The sequence below is a fragment of the Phocoena phocoena genome, chromosome 5 (genome assembly GCF_963924675.1).
Source record: "Phocoena phocoena chromosome 5, mPhoPho1.1, whole genome shotgun sequence".
In the NCBI taxonomy this organism is placed as follows: domain Eukaryota; kingdom Metazoa; phylum Chordata; class Mammalia; order Artiodactyla; family Phocoenidae; genus Phocoena; species Phocoena phocoena.
This window is the reverse complement of record NC_089223.1, coordinates 54733490-54749657: the sequence shown is the minus strand read 5'-3', so window position 1 is coordinate 54749657 and position 16168 is coordinate 54733490.

Below are 16168 nucleotides of genomic sequence, written 5' to 3'. Positions count from 1 at the left end.
CCTATAATGTGAAGGTTGGTATGCTGACTGTTATCCTTGAGATCTCTTAAATTGTTTTCATTTTTAAAAAATTTGTTCTTTTTGTTGTTATGATTGGGTGATTTCCATTATTCTGTCTTCCAGATCACTTATGCAGCCTTGAGTGCAAGTCATCTTTGTTCCTCACAATCAATCACTGCCCCCAGCCTCTGCCACCTCTGCTCTGGTGTGGACTCACCTTGCAGGACAGGTAAGGTCCATGTGGCCTCTCAATATGTATGGGGGGTGGTAAGGTGTGATAGAGTGGCTGCCATCAAAGATCTGGGCTGCTTCTGAGGCAGAACTTGATTAAACGCTAACAGTGGCCACTGCGACCCCACACAGGCTCAGCGCTGGGATTGGGCCACCTCTGCATCCAAAGGTCAAGGCTTTTCCCCAGTCTTGGCTGCCCAAGATCCAGTGTTGCACTGTGACTTAGACTGAGTAGTAGGGCTGGAGTCCTCACTCAGCTCTGGATGGGGTGCAAGCCAAGGCAGGGGCAGGAAACTAGCAGCCACAACATCAGACCTCTCTCTGCCCTGCCTTGGAAGAAACCTTGTAAGAGTGCACTCCTCACAAGTGAAGTACAGGTTTCCCAGAGCTCTTCTATTAGTCTTAGAGTTTTCCAACCTGCCCAGGGTGATTGTCTTTCCCATGTAAGACCCCAGAACAGGGACATCCTACATTTGGCTCAAACCATTCACTCCCCAGGGTTGGTGTCCTACTGTGTAATCACCCTTTTCCTCTGAGTCCCCTCCCAGGGGCACAGATCCTGACTCAATTGTTTTTCTTCCCTTTCTACTCAATTACATGTGTACCTTTTTTACAACCTTGGTTGTACAGGAGTCCTGCCAATTTCCCGTTAGTTTTCAGTAAAAATTGTTCTATGTGTAGATGTATTTTTGGTGTGTTTGGGGGATGGGGAGAGGTGATCTCCACGTCCTTTTACTCTGCCATCTTGATTCAAGTCTTAGCATACATAGTTTTATTCATATGAAGTTCAAGCACAGTTTGAGGTCAGAATAAATTTACCTATGGTGAGTGCTACAGACTGGAATGTATAGGAGGAATGTATAGGAGGAAAACATACAGAGATTCAGAAAACATTCTGAATCTTGATCTAAGTGCCAATTAAATAGGTGTTACATACATATAATATGTAAGTTGTATATGTGAGATTAGTGCAATTAATGTTTTTATGAACATTATTTATCATTTTAAAATAAATAACCAGTTTCTATACAAGAAAGGAGAAAAAAATCATATTTTCATTGATTATATCTTCCAGTCCAGGTACATAGTCTAACGATTCATTCATTTAGGTGAGCTTTACTTTCTGTCAAATTTTTTAATTGTTCTCTGATAAAAATATTGCACAACTTACTAGAATTTCCCAAGATATAATTTGGTTTGTATTGCTATTATAAATAATACTTTAAAAATTCTGCAACTAATGACAGTTTTAGATTTTTCATTTTCAGTTTGTATGAATTTATTTATTCACCTAGTAACTTTATCAGCTAGTAACTTCAAGATGAATCATGCAGAAATGGTTATATTGGGTATTTTATTTTTTAATTTTATTTTTTAAATTTTTTATTGACATAGCTGAATTGCAATATCATGTAAGTTTCAGGTATACAGGACGTTGATTCATTTATATTCTTTATCAGGTTCTTTTCCATTATGATTATTACATAATATGCAGTATAGTTTCCTGTGCTATACAGTAGGTCCTTATTAGTTACCTACTTTATATATAGTACTGTGTGTGTCAATAACAATTTCCCAATTTATCCTTCTCCCATTTTTCTCCCCTGATAACCATAAGTTTGTTTTCTACATCTATGACTCTATTTGCTTTGTAAATAATTCATTTGTAGTTTTTTAGATTCTACATGTAAGTGATATCATATGATATTTGTCTTTCTCTGTCTGACTTAATTCACTTGGTATGATAATCTCCAGGCCCATCCTGGAGATGCTACAAATGCTACAAATGGCATTATTTCATTCTTTTTTATGGCTGAGTAATATTTCATTGTATATAAGTACCACATCCTCTTTATCCACTCATCTGTCCATGGACATTTACGTTGCTTCCATGTTTTGGCTATTGTAAATAGTGCTGCTATGTACATTGGGGTGCGTTTGTCTTTTTGAATAAGAGTTTTCTCCAGATATATGCCCAGAAGTGGGATTGCTGGATCATATGGTAACTCTATTTTTAGTTTATTAAGGAACCTCCGTACTTTCTCCATAGTGACTGTACCAATTTACATTCCCACCAACAGTGTAAGAGGGTTCCCTTTTCTCCACACTCTCTCCAGCATTTATTGTCTGTAGACTTTTTGATGATGGCCATTCTGACTGGTGTGAAGTGATATCTCATTGTAGTTTTGATTTCCATTTCTCTAATAATTAGTGATGTTGAGCATTTTTTCATATGCCTCTTGGACATCTGTATGTCTTCTTTGAAGAAATATCTATTTACCTCTTCTGCCGATTTCTTGATTGGGTTATTTGGTTTTTTTGATGTTGAGCTGTATGAGCTGTTTGTATATTTTAGAATTAATCCCTTGTCAGGTGCATTGTTTTCAAATGTTTTCTCCCATTCTGTAGGTTGTCTTTTAGTTTAGTTTATGATTTCTTTTGCTATGCAAAACTTTTAAGTTTAATTAGGTCTCATTTATTTTTGTTTTTATTTCTACTACTCTAAGAGACATACCCCAAAAGATACAGTGAGTCCCCTACATACAAGTTTTTTTTCCAAGAGCACGTTTGTAAGTCCAAGCTGTCTGTAAGTCCAACAAAGTTAGCCTAGGTACCCAACTAACACAATTGGCTGTATAGTACTATATTTAATAGGTTCATAATACTTTTCACACAAAGAAATATAAAAACAAACACAAAAAATGAAGAAAACATTTTCAATCTTACAGTACAGTACCTTGAAAAGTACAGTAGTACAGTACAACAGCTGGCATACAGGGGCTGACATTGAGTGAACAGGCAAGAAGAGTTACTGACTGGAGGAGGGAGTGGAGGGAGGAGGTGGTAGAGCTGAAGGATCATCAGCAATAAGAGACAGAGGGTAAGCTGCAATTTCACTCATGCCTGATGATGGCACAGGTTCTGGTTCCTTGCTGAATTCAATTCTATCTACCCTCTTCAAAAAATGATACAGTGATGTCTGGGTAGTAACTCTTTTTTTCTCATCATAGATGACACAGTAGCACTGGATTGCATTCTGAACAGCTGCTGCAACCTTCATGTACCATTCTACCTTCAGGTCCTGTGACTCAAAAACTAACAGTGCCTCCTCAAATAAAGAAAATCCCCTTGCCATTCCCTGTGTTGTTAATCTCTTCAGTTCTTCAGTTACTTCTTCTTCCTCTTGTCTCTCTTCATCCTTTCTTGGGACCTCCAATTCCATCAGGTCTTCATTAGTAAGCTCCCCATGTTGCATAGCAAGGAGTTCAATGAAGTCGTCATCTTGCAGATCTATCTCCAGTTTCTCTCTGAGCATCACTTAGTTGATGAAGACCTCTTTGGACTCCTCATCCACCTTCTCAAATCCATGAAAATTGTGAACAAACTGAGGGCAAAGGTTCTTCCAAACCCCATTCATTGTGAAGACCATAACCTTATGTCAAGAAAAGTCAATGTTTTTGGTGGCCTTGTAGATGTTATAGTCCTTCCAAAATTGTTGCAAGGTGATCCTGATTTGTCACTCTTACACCTTTACTGCCTGATGGAAAGTGTGACATAAATAATATTTCTTGAAAGTTGCTATAACTCCCTGGTCCATAGATTGGATGAGTGACGTGGTATTTGGTGGCAGATGCCCTACTTTAATGTTGGCATGAAAGTCATCCATGAATAGGGGTTGGCCCGCAGCATTGTTGAGCAGCTAAAAAATGTTGAATGAGATGTCCTTCTCCAAGCAGTATTTCTCTAACTCTGGGATAAAGTGGTGAAAAAAACAGTCCTGGATAATGGCCTGTGTAACCCAGGCTTTTGGTTACTCTTCCACACAACAGGAAGAGAGCCCTTAGCTATGTTTTTAAGGACTCTTGGTTTCACTGAATGATAAACTAACAGAGACTTCAGTTTCGTATCAGTGAAAGCATTGCCACCAAACAACAGGATTAGCCTGTCCTTTGCTGCTTTAAAGCCTGGCATCAACTTTTCCTCCTTACTGATGTAACTTCGATCTGACATGCTCTTCCAGTACAGTTCCGTCGCATCCACATTAAAAACCTGCTCAAGTAAATATGCACCTTCATCAATAATTTCTCAAGCATTTCAGAAAATTCCCAGGCAGCTATCATACCTGCACTCACTGCCTCACTACTTACTTTTACATTGTGAAGGTTGGCTCTGGTGTTGAACCAATTAAACCAGCTATGGCTGGCATTAAAAGATGTGTCCTCAGATTCTTCATTGTGTTTCTTCTTCAAGTCTTCATAAATGCTTTTAGCTTTCTCTTAAATCAGCACTAAGCTGAATGGGACTGGATGTTGATTCTGATTCTGCGTCCACACACTGAGAAGTTTCTCCATCTCCTCCATCACTTTTCCACACCTCTTCTATGATATTATCATTGATATCATCAGCACAGCAGACTTAACACGTTCCATGATCTTGTCCTTTTTCTTTAGAATCATGCTGATAGTTGAACTATTCATGTTATAAGAATGAGTGACGTCTACCATATTTTTGCCTTGCTTCTCTCTCTGTTATTTTCACTTTTGTTTCCATCATTATTGCTTGGTGCTTCTTAGCAGTACCAGCTACATCACCACTGCTTTTTCACTTGCTTCCAGACATCCTGGGCTTGAAATAAAGACAACTGCACTACTGTACTCTATACAATACTGTACAGTATACAAAATGCACAAAAGCACAACCACATGATGCACACATGTGACAAGTTACATGACTGGATATGCAAATGCACGTTCGTGTCTTTTAAATTTTGCAACTTGAAGTTTCCTTATGTAGAGGACTTTCTGTATTTCTGCAATTTATGTCAGAGTGTCCTGCCTATGTTTTCTTCTAGGAGTTTTATAGTTTCTGGTCTTATATTTTGAGTTTATTTTTATGTATGGTGCTAGAGAATGTTCTAATTTCATTCTTTCACATGTACCAGTCCAGTTTTCCCAGCACCATTTATTGAAGAGACTATCTCTTTTCTCCACAGTATTCTTGCCTCCTTTGTCATATATTAATTTATTATACCATAGGTGCATGAGGTTATTTCTATCCTGTTCCATTGATCTACATTTCTGTTTTTGTGCCAGTACCATACTGTTTTGCTGACTGTTGCTTTGTAGTATAGTCTGAAGTCAAAGGGCTTGATTCCTCTAGCTCCAGTTTTCTTTCTCAATACTGCTTTTTCTTTTCAGGGTCTTTTGTGTTTCTATACAATATTTTAATTTTTTTTGTTCTAGTTTTGTGAGAAATGCCACTGGTGATTTGATAGGAAATGTATTGAATTGTACAGATTGAATTATATCTGTAGATTGCTTGGGTAATATGGTCACTTTGACAGTGTTGATTCTTTCAATTCAAGATCATGGTATATCTTTCCATCTGATTGTGTCATCTTCAATTTCTTTCATCAGCATCTTAGAGTTTCCAGGGTATGCCTCTTTTGCATCCTTAGGTAGGTTTATTCTTAGGTATTTTATTCTTTTTGATGCAATGACAAATGGGATTTTTTCCTTAATTTTCCTTTCTAATATTTTGTTGTAGTGTAGAGATTTCTGCATATTAATTTTGTATCCTGTGACTTTACTAAATTCATTGATTAGCTTTAATAGTTTTCTGGTAGCATCTTTAGAATTTTCTATGTATAACAAAAGGTCATTTGCAAGCAGTGAGAGTTTTACTTCTTCTTTTCCAATTTGGATTCCTTTTATTTATTTTTCTTCTCTAATTTCTCTGGCTAGGACTTCCAATACTGTGTTGAATAAAAGGAGTGAGAGTGGACATCTTTGTACTGTTCCTGATAGTAGAGGAAATGCTTTCAGTTTTTCATCAATGAGTATGATCTTAACTGTGGGTTTGTCATATGTGGCCTTTATTAGGTTGAGGTAAGTTCCCTCTCTGCCCACTTTCTGGAGACTTATTATCAAAATGGGTGTTGAATTTTGTCAAAAGCTTTTTCTGCATCTATTGAGATGATCATATTGTTTTTATTCTGCAATTTGTTATTATGCTGTATCACAATGTTTGATCTGTGGATATTGAGAAATCCTTGCATCCTTGGGATAAATCCCACTTGATCATGGTGTATGATCCTTTTAATGTATTGTTGGATTCAGTTTGCTAGTATTTTGTTGAGAATTTTTGTATCTATGTTCAGCAGTGATATTGGCCTATAATTTTCTTTTTTGTGGTATCTTTGTCTGGTTTTGGTATCAGGGTATTGGTGTCCTTATAGAATGATTTTGGAATTGTTCCTTCCTCTGCAATTTTTTGGAATAGTTTCAGAAGGGTATGTGTTAACTCTCATTTAAATGTTTGTTAGAATAAGCCATCTGGTCCTGGACTTTTGTTTGCTGAGAGTTTTTTAAATTACAAATTCAATTTCAGTATGTGTAATTGGTCTGCTCATATTTTCTATTTCTTCCTGATTCAGTCTTGGGAGATTGTACCTTTCTAAGAATTTGTCCATTTCCTCTAGGTTGTCACTTTTATTGGCATATAGTTGCTCATAGTAGTCTCTTATGATACTTTGTATTTCTGTGGTGTCATTTCTCCTTTTTCATTTCTGATTATATTCATTTGGATCCCCTCCCTTTTTTTCTTGATGAGTCTGGCTAAAGTTTTCTCATTTTTGTTTATCTTTCCAAAAAAACAGGCTTTAGTTTCATTTATCTTTTCTAATGTTTTCTTAGTCTTTATTTCATTTACTTCTGCTCTGTTTTTTATTATTCCTTTCCTTCTACTAACTTTGGGTTTTGTTTGTTCTTCTTTCTCTACTTCTTTTAGGTGGAAGTTTAGGTTGTTTATTTGAAATATTTCTTGTTTCCCGAGGTAAGCTTGTACTGCTATAAACTTCCCTCTTAGAACTGGTTTTGCCATGTCCCATAGGTTTTGGATTGTTGTGTTTTCATTTTCATTTCTATCTAGGTATTTTTTGATTTCCTCTTTGGCTTCTTCAGTAATTCGTTTGTTGTCTAGTACCATATTGTTTAGCTTCCATGTATTTGGGGCTTTTGCAGTTTTTTTTTCCTGTAGTTGATTTCTAATTTCATAGCATTGTATTCAGAAAAGATGCTTGATGTGATTTCAGTTTTCATAAACATACCAAGTCTTCCTTTTTGACCCAGGACATTATCTATTTTGGAGAATATTCCATGTGCACTTGAGAAGAATGTGTATTCTGCTGCTCTCAGATGGAATGCTCAATAAATATCATTTCTGTCCATCTGTTCTAATGTGTCATGTGTTTCCTTACAGATTTTCTGTCTGGATGATCTGTCCATTGACATAAATGGAGTGTTAAAGTCCCCCAGTATTATAGTGTTACTGTCGATTTCTCCCTTTATGGCTGTTAGTATTTGCCTTCTATATTGAGGTGCTTCTTTTTGGGTGCATATATATTTACAATTGTTATATCATCTTCGTTGATTGATCCCTTGATCATTATGTAGTGTTTTTCTTTGTCTCTTGTAATAGTCTTTATTTTAAAGTCTGTTTTGTCTGATATGAGTATTGCTACTCCTGCTTTCTTTTGATTTCTATTTGTATTGAATATCTTTCTCCATTCCCTCACTTTCAGTCTGTATGTCTTTCTACATCTGAAGTGGGTCTCTTGCAGACAACATATATTCATATCTTATTTTTGTATCCATTAGACCAATCCTTGTCTTTAGGTTGGAGTATATAATCTGTTTACACATAAGGTAATTATTGATATGTATGTTCTTATTGCCATTTTGTTAATTGTTGTGGAATTGTTTTTATAGGTCTTTTTTCTTCCTTTTTTGTTCTTTACTCTTGTGATTTGATGACTATCTTTAGTGTTGTGTTTAGATTCTTTTTTCTTTATTGTGTGAATATCTATTATAGATTCTTTTATTTGCAGTTACCATGACGTTTCCATGTAGCAGTCTATATGTATACATGTTTATTTTTAGTTGCTGATCTCTTAATTTCAAATGCATTTCAAATATCCTGCCTTTGTACTCTCCTCATCTCATGATTACTGGTTTTGATATCATATTTGTAGGTGGATGATTTCCTACGTTTATTACATGTTTGCCCTTACTGGTGAGTTTTCTCATTTTGTAATTTTCTTGTTTCTAATTGTGGCCTTTTCTTTTCCACTTAAAGAACTTCCTTTAACATTTGTTGTAATGCTGCTTTGGTGGTGCTGAATTTTTTAGCTTTTGTTTGCCTGTAAAGCTGTTGATTTTTCCATCAAATCTGAATGAGAGACTTGCTGGGTAGAGTATTCTTGGTTGTAGGTTTTTCCCTTTCATCAGTTTAAATATATCATGCCACTCTCTTCTGGCCTGTTGGGTTTCTGTTGAAAAAGCAGCTGCTAGTTTTATGGGGATTCCCTTGTATGTTATTTGTTGCTTTTCCTTTGTTACTGTTAATATTTTCTTTTTGTCTTCAATTTTTGTCAATTTGATTACTGTGTGTCTTGGCATGTTCCTCCTTGGGTTAATTCTACATGGGACTCTGCATTTCCTGGACTTGGGTGACTGTTGCCTTTCCCACATTAGGGAAGTTTTCAGCTACTATCCCTTCAAATATCTTCTCAGGCTTTTTCTCTCCCTCTTCTCTTTCTGGGACCCCTATAATGCAAATGTTGGTGTGTTTGTTGTTGTCCCAGACATATTTTAAACTCTCCTTATTTCTTTTCATTCTTTTTTCTTTATTCTGTTCTGTTGAAGTGATTTCCACCCCTTTATCTTCTAGCTCACTGATTCGTTCTTCTGATTCATTTATTCTGTTATTGATTACTTCTAATGTATTTTTCATTTCAGTTATTGTATTCTTCAACTCTGTTTGGTGTTGTTATTTATATTTTCTGTCTCTTTGCTGAGAACTTCTTTTAATTTCTTGATCTGTGTAACCATTGTTTCCCCAAGTTCTTGGATCATCTTTATGATCATTACTTGGAATTCTTTCTCAGGTAGATTGCCTATCTCCACTTCACTTCATTGTTCCTCTGGGGTTTTATCTTGTTCCTTTGTCTGGAACATATTTCTTTGTCATCTCATTTTGGTTAAATTTCTATTTGTATTTTTACTTATGTAGTAGCTTATTTTTGTTTCTCAGCCTTGGAGAAGTGGCCTTTATAGGGGATTTCCTATTTGTCCTAGTAGTACACTACCCTCTCATCACCCAAGAGCCAGGAACCAGCCAGTCCCAGGGTAGGTTCTAACCTGCGTTTGTGGACACAGTTCCACAGGCTGCAGGGTTATAGTTTTCTTCCTTCTGGTGTCTGCTTCCTGGTGGCTGTGGTTGGTCTAGAGACTTATGCAGGTTTCTTGGTGGGAGGAGCTGATGCCTGCCCACTTGTGGGTAGACCTGGATCTTGACCCTCTTGTGGGCAGGATGGTGTCAAGTGATGTGTCTAGAGGTGGCTGTGGGCTCAGGAAGTCTTTAGAGAGCTTGTCTGCCGGTAAGTGGGGCTGAATTCCTGCCTTGTTTGTTATTTGGCCTGAATTCCAGCGCTGGAACTTACAGGCTGTTGGGTGGGGCCAGGTCTCTGTGCCAAGGGATTCAAAATGTCTGTCTCTAGCCAGAGGTCATGTAGGTCCCTCCTATGTCTTCCACCAGCTTTTGTGACCCCAGAGAGAGCCACAGCCACCCCCACTTCCCCAGGAGATCCTCCAAGACCAGCAAGTAGGTCTGGGCCAGGCCCCTATGAAGTCACTTCTTTTGCCATGAGTTTCAGTACACAGGAAACCTTGTGTGCACCCTCCAAGTGTGGAGTCTCTGTTTGCCCCAGTCCTGGGATTTTCTGCATTCAAGCCCTGCTGGCCTCCAAAGCAAACTGCTCTCAGTCCTCCTCCTCCTGATGCCAGACCCCTAGGCTGGGGAGCCTGGCATGAGGCTCAGAGCTGTCAGTCCTGTTGGATAACTTCTGTGATACAATTATTCTCTGGTTTGTGGGTCACCCACCCAGGTGGGGTGGGATTTGATTATATTGTGTGTGTACCCCTCATACTGTCTTGTGCTTTCTTCCTTATGTCTTTGAATGTAGCATCTTTTCTTGGTAGATCTAAGTTCATTTTATTGATGGTTGTTCAGCAATTAGCTGTGATTTGGGTGTGATTATGAGAGGAGGTGAGCTCAGGTTCCTTTTAAGCCAACATTTTGTTGAAAGTCTCCCTTGCTGTTTAAAGTGCCCAAAGGTCTCTGGTACTCTAAAGGAAGGGCAAAAAATGGAGAGCACCTCTTCTAGTTTCACACTGAAATGTTGCCCGGAGTGGAAACTAGAGGCTTCTGTAGTACTTACATACTTTGATCTCAACCATCAGCCCTCAGCATCCTCTATTCTTCCACATATTTTCTGAAAGTCAGCATTCATGTTACCAGAGGTAAGCCTGAGAATCCCTGTTAGGAGAAATCCTCATTTCCTGCTCCTCTATTGAGTATTCTTTTTTGATTCCCAGTGAAAACCTTTCAGTATTTGACCATTAATTATAATTGCTACTGTTCTTTGTAGATATTTTTTTAAGTGTGAAGGATGTCCTCTTTCAACTTAAATTTGCTAAGATTCATATTTTTATCATGAATGTATGTTGAATTTTATCATATATTCTTACTCTACTATGAGGAGAATATGATTTTTATCCTTTATTATTTTAATATAGTGACTTACCTATCAGTTTTAATATGATAGATTTAGCTGTGGTTTTCTTTGTATTTATCTTACCTTACATTTTTAGGGCTTCTTTATCTTGATTTTACCTATAAACAGATTTGGAAAATTCTCATATATTATCTATTATGATATTGTTTCTTCTCCATTCTCACTTTCTGTCCTCTGTGGGAATCTAATTACATGTATGTTACTAATTTAACTCTATAATATATGTCTTCTCTACACTACTATATATTTAGTATATTTTTCATCTCCATCTTTTGTTTCATTCATTTTTTTATTCTTGTGATATGTCCAGGAGGACAAGAGGGACTGAGTTCACTAGAAGCTGTTTACAATTTTGTAGGAAGTACATACACTCCTAGTGGCATAGCCCACCTCTGCTTCTAACTGAGATCTGGGATTAATTATAGCCCCCACCATTTTTTTGGAAGATCTTTTGGAAATATCTAGCAATATTTTTTTCACCTCTGCACTACAAGACTGTGAAAAACTCAGGTCTATCAATCAGTGGCTCTTGACCTTACTTCTTATTCTACTGCCCTGTGCACCTCAAGGATTCAATATGCTTCAAGTGAAAACTGGTAGAGTATCAGTATCACTTTGCTAGGTTTTCCTTATTACAAGGTAAATGCCCATCCCAGGAAATTTTCTGGCTACTTTGGCAGCCAACACTCACCTTTATGTCACTTCACCCAAGAAATTGTCAAAATTCTGCTTAATAACCAAAAGCCCTCCACCTGCCCTCATTCTCTAGCTTCTTGGCCTTTCCTAAACAGCAAATGATAACAAAGGTACTGAGGGGGAACGTGGATACAGAATATTGCATCATCTCTTGCCAGTTCCCTTCATTCTGATATTTTGGCCCCTTACTTGTTGTTTGACTCCAGAGTTCTTTAGTTCCACCAAAAAGACATTTTTAAAAAATGATATATAGCTTTCCTAATTGTTTGTAGAAATATTTCAATTCTTTTGCGAAGTATTCCATGATGGGAGGATTTAACTTACATGATTTTTTTTAAATTTTCAATTATTCAATGACTATTCTTAAGCTAAATATCAGATCCATAACTGTATATACAACTTAGAAAAATGATATGAATAAACTAAAATTCTTTACCATTCTTCTTGGTACTGAGTGTAAGTGTTTAAGGGAATGGAAAAACATGGTAGCCTCTTTGTCAATATCATGGTGGAAATAATCAGTCTAATCCATATCTGACACTACTACTCTGTTTGCTTCTCCACATTTCTATAGAATAAGTCTAAATAAGAGTTCTATCTACAAAACTCAGCAATGCTGGCCCAAATGTTGTAGCAGAAAAGGCAATATAGACTGGACTTTTTGTTGCTAATTTTACAGTTCTAAGATTAGCACTATATTTTCTAGTTTTTAAGGTCAAATGAAAATATGAAATGACAGATATGTTATATTTTTTTCATGTAATCTAACTACATTTTTTACATAAATCATTGTTTTCATTTGAATGACAGATATATCAAAGTTTTACTAGGATCATGAAATAATTTGAAAAATAGGTCTTCTTTTTTATTCTCTGGCATAGTTGTATAAGGATGGCAATATTTCCTTTTGGTCTGGGAGAATTCAGCAGTGAATCTAATTTGACCTCTGGAAGATAGTTAATTCAGATTCAGTAAACATAAGACTGTTCAGATGTACTATATATCTTTTTATAGTTTTAGTAATTTTTATGTTTAAAGAAATTTGTGTATTTCATCTATTTCTTTGGATTCTCCTGGTTCTTTCTATGTGATATTTTTTGAAGTCTTTATAGGAAAGCACTATATATTAAATTTCATTATTACATTGCCCCCTAAAACATGAAATTAGGTAAGTTCCAGTCCTCTTGCAACATTTTTAATATGAGGACACTTATTGGTCATGCTAAGAGGAAAAACTTAAAGCAGTAAATCCTTCTAACAAATATCTTAGCGGTTGGCCCCATAACCCTTGAAACAGTAACACTCAATCACCATCACATAATCAAAACAGCATAAAATTCTTACATTTTTCTCTGAAAAATCTAATAAAAATAAGCAATTTCTAGTATAGAACATACAAATAAAGAGTTGTGAGAACAGAGAAACAAATGCCCTGATTAAGATAAGAAACATTTACATCATTGTTCTGTATGTTCAGAAGAATTCTATTTCCTGAAACAGAACTACAAACATTTAAAATTTTTAATGTTATCCTGTAGCATTTCTTCAACCAGGGAGATTTTCCTGTGTATTTATAAGATAGGAGTCAGTGTTCTTAAAACAGTACACAAAGATGATGTCATGATAAGCATAAAAAATAAAATAATGTCCACTCATTAATTATGCAAGAAATCTCTCTTAGAAACTGCTTGGTTAAAGTCAACAAAAAGAAGTAGGAAATAAAAACAAGATGCAATGCTATAGAAGAGTTTCAGTCCTAAGGAAAAGCCAAGGGAAATTTTAGGTAGCATTACAGTCAGTAGGAAAAGAGAAATTTGAATATATTTCCCAAGAGGAAAAAAGAGCAGGCAAAGAAGTACAGGTGAAATGGAAAGCAAGAAATTGTGTTCAAAAATGGAGGAAATAGGCCTTCCCTGACAGCACAGTGGTTGAGAGTCCACCTGCCGATGCAGGGGACGCGGGTTCGTGCCCCGGTCCGGGAGGATCCCACATGCTGCGGAGTGGCTGGACCCATGAGCCATGGCCGCTGAGTCTGCGCGTCCGGAGCCTGTGCTCCGCAATGGGAGAGGCCACAATAGTGAGAGGTCTGCGTACCGCAAAAAAAAAAAAAAAAAAGGAGGAAATATAATAGATTCTATTGCAAGACAGCTTCTCTTAATCAAACCGCAAATCGTGTTTCTTCTTTGAAATTTACCAACTTGGTCTGAAGTTTTAGCTCTTCAAAACATTTTCTTTGTGTGTGGAATTTAATGTAATTATCAAGTCAGAAGAAATAGAGTTCGAAATATTATAAAGTAGTAGTACGTTTCCAGGAGGAGAAAAGTTTTTGAGTTTTTAGTGTTGTCATTTCACTTCTAACATGTTCTTACCTGTTTTATGACTTACTGATTAAAAATTGGGAAAAATGGAAACGAGGAAAGAATCGACTTTTTAGTGACTTTGGTCCCTGCTTTGTCTTGACCTCTAACTTTAATCAGGGCAATGAATAACAGAGCAAAGAGAATCGCGAATCCTCAAGCATATGAAATATCTTCCTTGAATACTGCTATTAGAGTTACTGACTTCCAGATAAAAAGTTGTTTTATTTGCAAGCCTTGCTAGAAGAAATAAGACATGGTTCTAGGAATCTTGTAAGAAAGCATGTACTTAGGTAATTTTACTTAGGTAATTAAAAAATTACTTAGGTAATCTTGTAAGAAAGCATGTACTTAGGTAAAATTACTTAGGTAATTTTCAGCTCAGTTTTATAGCTGTGGCATATCACATCTATATAAGGTTGAAGAGTTTATCTGAAATGAGCTTCTGAACCTTTCAAGGTTTCTAACATAGTTTTGGTAAAAAACACATTTTCCTCTGCACAATCTGGAATGTGGAAATACCCTCTCAGTGAACCAATATCAAATGTGACAGTCAGTCTGGTATTAGCTAAACATTTTTTTTTTTTTTTTTCTAAAAATCCATCAAAGAAATGAAAGTTAGGCGAATTTATGGACTGTACCTAGAGGGCAGTGTGCTAATGGATTTTGTCAATAATGAATACTCACAATCATGAGTCACTGTATGGACTATATATGTGTTCTCTTTTTGAAGCAAAATTACTTTACTCTTTATCTATGTTTTTTAAATTCCACATTGTTTCCCCATCAGTTCAGAATACCACTGTCCTTAGAGTGAAATAAAGGCTATTATTTCATTGAAAGTCAGTTTCATGCTCAAATTAAATGTGTTTGAAGATGTGGATGAATACATCAAGTTATGGAAAAATGGCAGTTAGAAAATTAGTTCTTATGTGTTCAATTATTTAGTTCACATAATAGTTCTTATGTAGCTGAATAATAAGTATTTTATTGTCAAATAAGTTTAACTTCACAGAAGAATGGCAAAGATAATTATTCAGCTCTTATATGCCCTCCAGCTTCTTCTAATGTTATTCTACATAATCAGAGTACACTTATCAAAACAAAGAAACTAATATTATTACAACATTAAGCTACACATTTTATTTGAAATCCAACTGTTTTCCCACGAATATCCTTTTTCTGCTCCTGGATCCAATCCAGGATAAGACTTTGCAATTTATTATTATGTCTCCTTTGTCTCTCTAACCTGAGACAGTTTCCTAAATTTTTCTTCTTTTTTATGATCTTGACACTTTTAAAGAGTACTGGTGAGATATTTTGTGGAAAATCCTAAAATATGGTTTTTCTGATGTTTTCTCATGATTAGACTAGGGTTATGGGTTTGAGGATGAAGGCCACAGAAGTGAAGTACCATTCTCATCATATCATATCAGGGAATTAATGATATCAACATGACATTACTGGTGACATTAAACATGACTGCTTGCTTAAGGTAGTGTTTGCCTATACTCTCCACTGTGAAGAAGTTACCATTTTTTCCCCATACTCTATTCTTTGGATGTGTGTCACTAAGTTTATCTGTCCCATACTGGTGGAGGGAGGTGTGAGAGAGAAGGTATTAAATAAATGACACCTCCTGGAGGGGAGAGTATCAGAATATATTATTTTAAATTCTTCTGTAAGGATAAGTTGTCCCTTCTCCCATTTACTTTTATTCAATATTTTTATAGCAGTATGGAGTCACACCTATTTATTGTATTATTTGAGTTATATAATAATATTGTTATTTATATTTTTGTTCAAATTTTTCCAGGTTTGACCAGTAAGAGGTCTTTCATGTTGGCCCATGTGTCCATTTGACAGATCCCATACCATTTACTCATTTGTTTATTTTATTTTATTGAAATATACTTGACATAACATTGTATAAGTTTAAGGTGTACAACATGTTGATTTGATATATTTATATATTTCTGTACGATTGTCATTGTAGTGTTAGCTAGCCCCTTATCACATTGTATAATTATCATTTCTTTCTTTTCTAGTGAGAATAATTAAAATATAGTCTCCTAGCAAGTTTGATATTTATGGTACAATATTATCTATAATCACTATACTGTGCATTATAACTCCAGGAGTTATTTATCTACTAGTTGCAAGTTTGTATCTTTAAATAACATCTCTCCCATTCCCTCATCCCTAAGCCCCTGGTAGCTACCATTTTACTTTCTGTTTTTTATGAGTT